Raw genomic sequence first — 7,151 nt, 5'->3', positions numbered from 1 at the left:
ATCTCACTTAAACTTACCACAGCCCTATGAAATAGATCCGCGCCCCCATTTTACAGAAGGGAAAAATCCAGTGGTTAGAACTTGCCCCAAATCAAAGAGGTAGGAAGCCCTGAAGCTAGGGTTTAAACAGCAGCCTGCCCGACCCTAAAGCCATGCTGGTAACCTTTCCACAATGTTACCTTACAAAATCAAGAATATTACTTCCTAGATATGAGTCTACCCACTAAACTGAAGCTGGGCGGTAAGTAGTTCAGCCAAGGCCTCACAGCCGGGGAGAGGCGGAGCTGGGGTGTTCCACTCCATGGAGTTTCGAAGCCTGGGCTTCATAAGGACCAGCACACTTGCTCATCATGGCTGCCCAGCCCACAGGACTGTTTCTGTTCAGAATTCCTTGTTGACACTCTTTGGGAAACCTGGGAGGGGTTGTTTTTTGTTTTGCTTTGTTTTAATCTCAAAACCAATCAGTAAATAAATTGAGGGAAAAAGAGAACATATTGTAACTAGCTGTCCTCTAACAACCAACGCTCAGCAGCCCAGAGGAGTCCTGGCTGGGCGGAACCACTGTATCAGGTCAAAGAGCAGGAACGGGAAACACTAACACACGGAGTTTAGGTGGCTATCCTCCGAATCTGGGACCCCGTAACTGGGAGTTGCCGCTGCCCGGTCCACTCTTCTGTGACCCTGCTCCTGATAATGACTCTCACAAGTAAGATAAACACGAATGTGTTCACATGCATAGGACAGTTTCTGCAAATCCTAAGATGCTCTGAGAAATTATATATTTGTAACTAAGCTTTTGTATCGCAATTTCAACTCATGATTGTGGCGTACTATGAATCTAACTGGATCTGTAAACATCTTGTTATTCAGGTACTACCCAGTGCCACACACTGGCAGTTTCCACCTTTAGAATATTTAAGGCTTAGAGCTCTTTTTTGTTTGTTTGTTTGTTTGTTTGTTTTTTGAGACAGGGTTTCTCTGTGTAGCCCTGGCTGCCCTGGAACTAGCTCTGTAGACCAGGTTGGCCTCAAACTCAGAAAGACCCGCCTGCCTCTGCCTTCCTCTGCTAAGGACTAAAGTCGTTTGCCCCCACCATGGCCAGCAAGCTCTTTTAAACTGCTACTGACTGCGAGCATCTTAGTCTTTAAAGTACAGAGTTCGAAAAAAAAAAAATACAAAGGATGATTTTTCTGGATCTCCCCAGAATTCCTAGTTTTCATTTCTAATTCCTGAAAATTAGTATCTGTGGGAAACTTGAAAACTTCTGCCCCACTGGAAATTCAGAAGTCTTAACTAATAAATCTTTACTTCTTGAAGTTCCCCAGTCACTCAGTAGGCTAGCACAAGCCACTTTCCATGGCTTCTGGAAGCCTCCATACAGGAGTGGGGCCTGGGATGATCTTCATGCAGCAGTAAGACTCTAAAGGGGTCACCCAGGGACCCAGGGGCTGAGCTGGAACCTCAGGCCTTACCATACATTTCTATAGCATCTCCATTATGGACACAAAATTCTTTCCTCCCACAGGGCATCTGCTCTTTTTATTATTTAAAAAAAAATGTCCTGAGTTGGGTGTAGTGTTATGCACCTTGAATCCCAGCACTCAGGAGGCAGAGGCAGGAGGATCTCTGTGAATTCAAGGCCAGCCTGGTGTAGTGAGTTCCAGGCCGGCAAAGGCTGCAGAGTGAGATAGAAAAAATAAATAAATAAAAAACATTTCTTTAAACGTTAAAAGTCCTATAGAATTTCCACTGAGAAAAACGGGTGCTCCATAAATGAATGCCTTAACCTCACAGCTTCAGCCCCACAGCAAGCCCAGCGTGAGACGTGGTGTGCCAGCAGGGCCTGGGGGCAGGCAGGGAGCTGTCGGAATGCTGGTTCTGCCACAGGCAGGCTGTGTGACTTAGGGCAAGCTCTTCAACCGCCTGGCTATGTAGTTTCCGTATCTGTAAAATGTAAACGTAACAGGATCTATGACACTGGAATATTGTACTAAATAATTCCCACAACTGCAGTCTGTAGTAGAGGAAGCCCTCAGCAAGTGGGAGCCATATCCTGGCACGGCAGGCCCACTGCGTTGTTAAGTCAGGAGGCGAGAGGTTGATAGAAGCCCTTGGAGCCACTCAGATGGCTCGTTTGTCATGGGTTTCTCAAAACAGGTTGTTTCCAGGTAGGTTTGGCAGGCTCAGGGCTGGACCATAAGTTTCCATCCATCCCTGGACTTGGGTCCTCCAGCAGGAGGTGGTGGCCTGGTCTAAGAGGTCACTATATCGCTCATGTGTGCCCCTTGCCTGACAGGCAAGGTTGGCATGTGTCTTCTTGAGCCCAAGGTTAATCGGCAGGCCTAGCGTCCACAGGCCTGTGAGGGAGGGGAGGCTGCTGGGTGCTTGCCGGAGCGGTACGTCTATGCACGGGTAATGCTCCCACACAAGCATGGATTTGGACACCATTCGCAGACTCTGCAAACTAGCACCTAGCACCTACTGCCCAATGCTTCAGACACTGCTGGCTGCTCACCAGGGTAGATCCTGTGGTTCCAAAGGTCGAATGTGCCACCTTGGGGGCCATGCCTGGCCCTCTGGCGGATGACGGCCCCGGTGCTTGAAGAGGTGGCCAAGTTGACCCGGGGTCCATCCTTTTGTATACTCAAGTTGCTTCTAGGCATCACCCAGCGGCATCCTTAGGCTTTCCTTGTCTGTGACCTGCCCCAAGCCCCACAGTTTGGGACCCACAACAAGCAAGATGGATCCAGATTTAGGGTTAGGGACAGGCGGAGGGCTGGCTGCCTACCTCCAAGTATGCACAGCAGGCATCCACCTCTGAAGCTCTCTCCACCCTGAAGCGGTGCAAGGAGGTGAGTGGATCCTGGGGCAGCTAAAGAAGACCTAAGGGCCTCACCTTGCGGGATGGGCCCGCTCACCTCCCCTTCCCCTGTGGGATCGTCCTGGGCGCCCTCTGGGCCTTGCTCCCACCTCCTGGAGCTCTGGTGTCTGGCACTGTGGAAGCAGATCGGACGTTTGTCCGGAGTCCTCTCCTGGGCAGAAGCCTCCTGAGGGGCTCTGTTTTCAAGCCTTTCTCTTGGAGGGCTCTCCTTGTTATCCTCACTCCAGAGTCCTGCAAGGAGAGAAGAAAACACCGATAGTCACTCTTCTCCTTACCCTGCACAAAGCCGGAAAGACAATAGGAGAACTAACAGAGAAAGCAGAGAGAGAATACAGCTGGAGCCTGTGTTTGTGTGTGCATGTTCGTGTGTGTGTGTGTGCATGTTCGTGTGTGTGTGTGTGTGTGTGCATGTTAGTGTGTGTGCATGTTTGTGTGTGCGTGTTCGTGTGTGTGCACATGTTCACATGTGTGTGCACATGTTCGTGTGTGCATGTTTGTGTGTGTGCATGTTCATGTGTGTGCATGTTCGTGTGTGTGTGAGCATGTGTGTGTGAGCATGTGTGTGTGAGGAAGCCAAGGTGGACCCTTGGGTGTCTTCCTACACCTTTTTTTTTTTTTTTTTTTGGTTTTTCGAGACAGGGTTTCTCTGTGGTTTTGGAGCCTGTCCTGGAACTAGCTCTTGTAGACCAGGCTGGTCTCGAACTCACAGAGATCCGCCTGCCTCTGCCTCCCGAGTGCTGGGATTAAAGGCGTGCGCCACCACTGCCCGGCAGCCCTACACCTTATTTTGAAACAGGATCTCTCATTGAACCTGCAGACCCCAGACCGGGTTAGTCTGGCTCCAGTAAGTCCCTGGCTCCACCTGTCCCCACCTCCTCAGCACTTACATACAAACTTGCACCAACAGTCTGGCTTTTTAAAATAAAAAGCCAGGCATGGTTGTGCATTCCTGTAATCTCAGTACTTGGGGCACAGAGGCAGGTAGATCTCTGTGAATTCAAGGCCAGCCTGGTCTACAGAGTGAGTTCCAGAACAGCCAAGCTACACTGAGAGTTCCTGTCTCAAAAGTAAAGCAAACATAATAATAATAATAAAAAAAATCTCACTTATTTGTTTCGTGTGAATGGAGAGGAGTGAAGGCACGTGTGTGAAAATTGGAGGACAATGAGATGAAGGGTATCTCCTCTCACCACAAGAATCCCAGGGCACCCTACCAACTAAACCTAAGTTCTGTATTCTGACAGAAGACAGAAGTGGAAGGACAGCCTGGTTCGAGAGGTGAAGGAGCGGTTTCTGCAATCAGACACTCTGGGCTGAGTCTTAGGCCCGGCACTTCTCGCTCTGCAGTCCTGGACAGCGGCACACATTTGTCCAGTCTCAGCTTGCTCAGCCGTAAGACGGGAGGAATGGAAGCAGCCGCAGGGTGGAGGGAGAGTCCACAGATCTTCCGGAAGGCAGAGAGCGGTTACCTTAAAACATTTTCCACCTGTCAACTTTGGCTGTCCTGTTCCCTCCCCTCAACCAACACCACTAATACTATCTATTAGAAGTCAACAGGAGCCAAGAGCGGGTAGCTGATTCAGTTCCTTGAGACAGAAAAAATACAGACAGTGGCTTTGTCCCAGTGGACAGAGCTCTCTGGATGGGGGCACATCCTCAGAATGCTGCTGCAACACCTAAGGAGGCTCTCTTGCCCCAGACCTTGATAGACCTGAGGTACAGACAAGCACAGAAAAAGAAAATACGGAGGAAGACCCAGCACAGAACACATCTGTTACAGTCTCTAGAGACCTCCGCTGGCTCCTCAGTTGGTGTGCCCCCATCCAGAGAGCTTTGTCCCCTGGGACAAAGCCACTGTCTAGGAACCACTGCAAAGAGAGTTCAAAGGTGTAATTAAGGTGTCTTTTTAAATCCTGGCATCAAATTTCTACATCAGGTGTCACGGAGGTGCCCAGCTTACATTGGCCAAAAGCTGCTATGCAGGCTGCCGAGGGGTAAATGCTGCCAAGTCTCACCCAGCGCTGAACCCTGCAGGCGACAGTGCCATCCTGCCTAGCAGTGTGTGCCCACTGGCACCATTGTGGCGTGACTGCGGTGGTAACTGAGCATGTTCTGATCGGCCATTAGGCCTGCTCTGCAGGAGCGGTTCCAAGCTGGTCAAAAGCCCATTGCTAGGGCGATCAGATCACAGGCGCTGGGGATGGGGCACACCTGCTGTTGTTTTGCTAAATAAATGGACTTGCCATTGCATCTTACAAACTGCACTGTAAATATTTATGCTTATACCCAGACATTTCTGATGCTCTCTTGCTCTAAACTTTGGTCATAGAAGCTTATGTTTGTAGTAGTGGTAATGGTTAAGACAGAGACACAAGTGGTCAGAGTACAGAGTATAAATTCCTGTGAGTGAGCAGCTGAGAATAAATCACTTGTATCAATTTCCATCAAACCTCAAGAACCACTGTGGTGGAGGGGGGGGTAAACGCAAGCACTCCCTGATGGAGGAAGACCTAGGAAATGCGGGCATCTGCCCATGGCATGGATGATGCACACGTGAACGCACACCAGCTGTAGTTACCTGCACAAGATCAAGCCAATAAAATCCCAGCATGGTGCCAGGGGGCGGGGCATACTCCAGCATGGTGCCAGAGGGTGGGGTGTGCTCCAGCATAGTGCCGGGGGTGGGGCGTGCTCCAGCATGGTGCCGGGGGTGGGGCGTGCTCCAGCATGGTTCCAGGGGGAAGGGCGTGCTTCAGTATGGTGCCAGGGGGCGAGGTGTGCTTCAGTATGGTGCCAGGGGTGGGGTGTGCTCCAGCATGGTGCCAGGGGGTGGGGCGTGCTCCAGCATGGTGCCAGGGGGCGGGGCGTGCTCCAGCATGGTGCCAGGGACAGGAGCACACACCTTTAATCCCAGAGGGAGGCAGAGGTAGGTGAGGTGGATCTCTGAGCTCCAGGCCAGCCTGGACTACAGAGTGAGTTCCAGGACAGCCAGGGCTACAGAAACCCTGTCTCAAAACCCAGTAAATAAAAAGATAAGTACAATTCCAGCATGGCTGGGAGAGGTGGACAAACTATTGGCAGTTCATGGCTGTTAAGGGACAGTCATTCTCTGAGGACATGGCTGCCCGTAGGTTGTTCATGCCTCAGTGGATGGTCACACCCATGTGTATGGGCAGCACCACCTGAACTCGGGGTCGTTAGTAAGAAAATAAATAAATAAACATGAAGTTGGAGGGTTATGAATGGGATACAAGGAGGAGCTGGGGGATTGGTGGTGGGTGGGTGTGACTTATGACCGATACACACTGCATATTTGCATGAAACGGGCATATCCCTTGAGCTCAGGTCTTGGGTGCCGACTTAAGCAACATAACAAGACCCTGCCTAAAAAACCAAACAACTGAAGCTAGAGAGATGGCTCAGAAGTTAAGAATATTTTCTTCAGAAACTTGAAGACCAGAGAATGCAATTTTCAAAGGATACATACATACACACACACACACACACACACACACAAGCCTGCCTCTGCTTCTGAAGCACTGGGATTAAAGGTGTGCACTCCAGGGGCTGGAGAGATGACTCAGTGAGTGGTTAGGAGCACTGACAGATCTTCCAGAGGACCTGGGTTCAATTCTTAGCACCCACAGGGCAACTCAACTCACAGCTGTCTATAACTCCAGTTCCAGGGGACCCAACACCCTCACCTAGAAACACATGAGGGCAAACAACCAGCGCACATAAAAACAAACAAACAAGCAAACAAATAAAAGCCTAGCTTCTGGCAGTCCAGTAAACAGTGAAAGAAAACACACGCGCTGCTTCACACGGCAGCTCAGCTGGAGAGAACACAGCTGCCACAGTCCTAAGACTCCCTTTTGTGCAGAGGGAAGTCCAAAGGCCTACTCCTGACTGCTGAGGAAACCATGGTGGCTAGGAGGGAGGAATGACACTTCTTCATACCTATCTTGCCTTCATTTCTCCCCTAAAAGGGGATTCTAATTCTGTTCTGCCTTGTTTTCCCAAGTTCCAAGGTTTGCTAGGGGAGACCTGTGAGAAACAGATGGTTAAATCATTCATTACCTCTAACAGGGCTGGGGGTGCAGGAAGGGGGTGGTTAGGACTCCTTTAGCCTTCCACCAAAACAACAAGCCAACACCCACTCTCAACACAAGCAGCCTCAGGGAAGCCAGCTAAGTTGCTCTCTTTCCGGGACATGGAGGGGAGCTGCACATGCTGGCTGACCCAGAAAGTGCTCCTTATCCCCGAAGCC

Source organism: Microtus oregoni, unplaced genomic scaffold (assembly GCF_018167655.1).
Source record: "Microtus oregoni isolate MIOR12 unplaced genomic scaffold, Mior012 000016F_ref0000370, whole genome shotgun sequence".
NCBI lineage: Eukaryota > Metazoa > Chordata > Mammalia > Rodentia > Cricetidae > Microtus > Microtus oregoni.
This window is presented reverse-complemented; position numbering follows the sequence as displayed.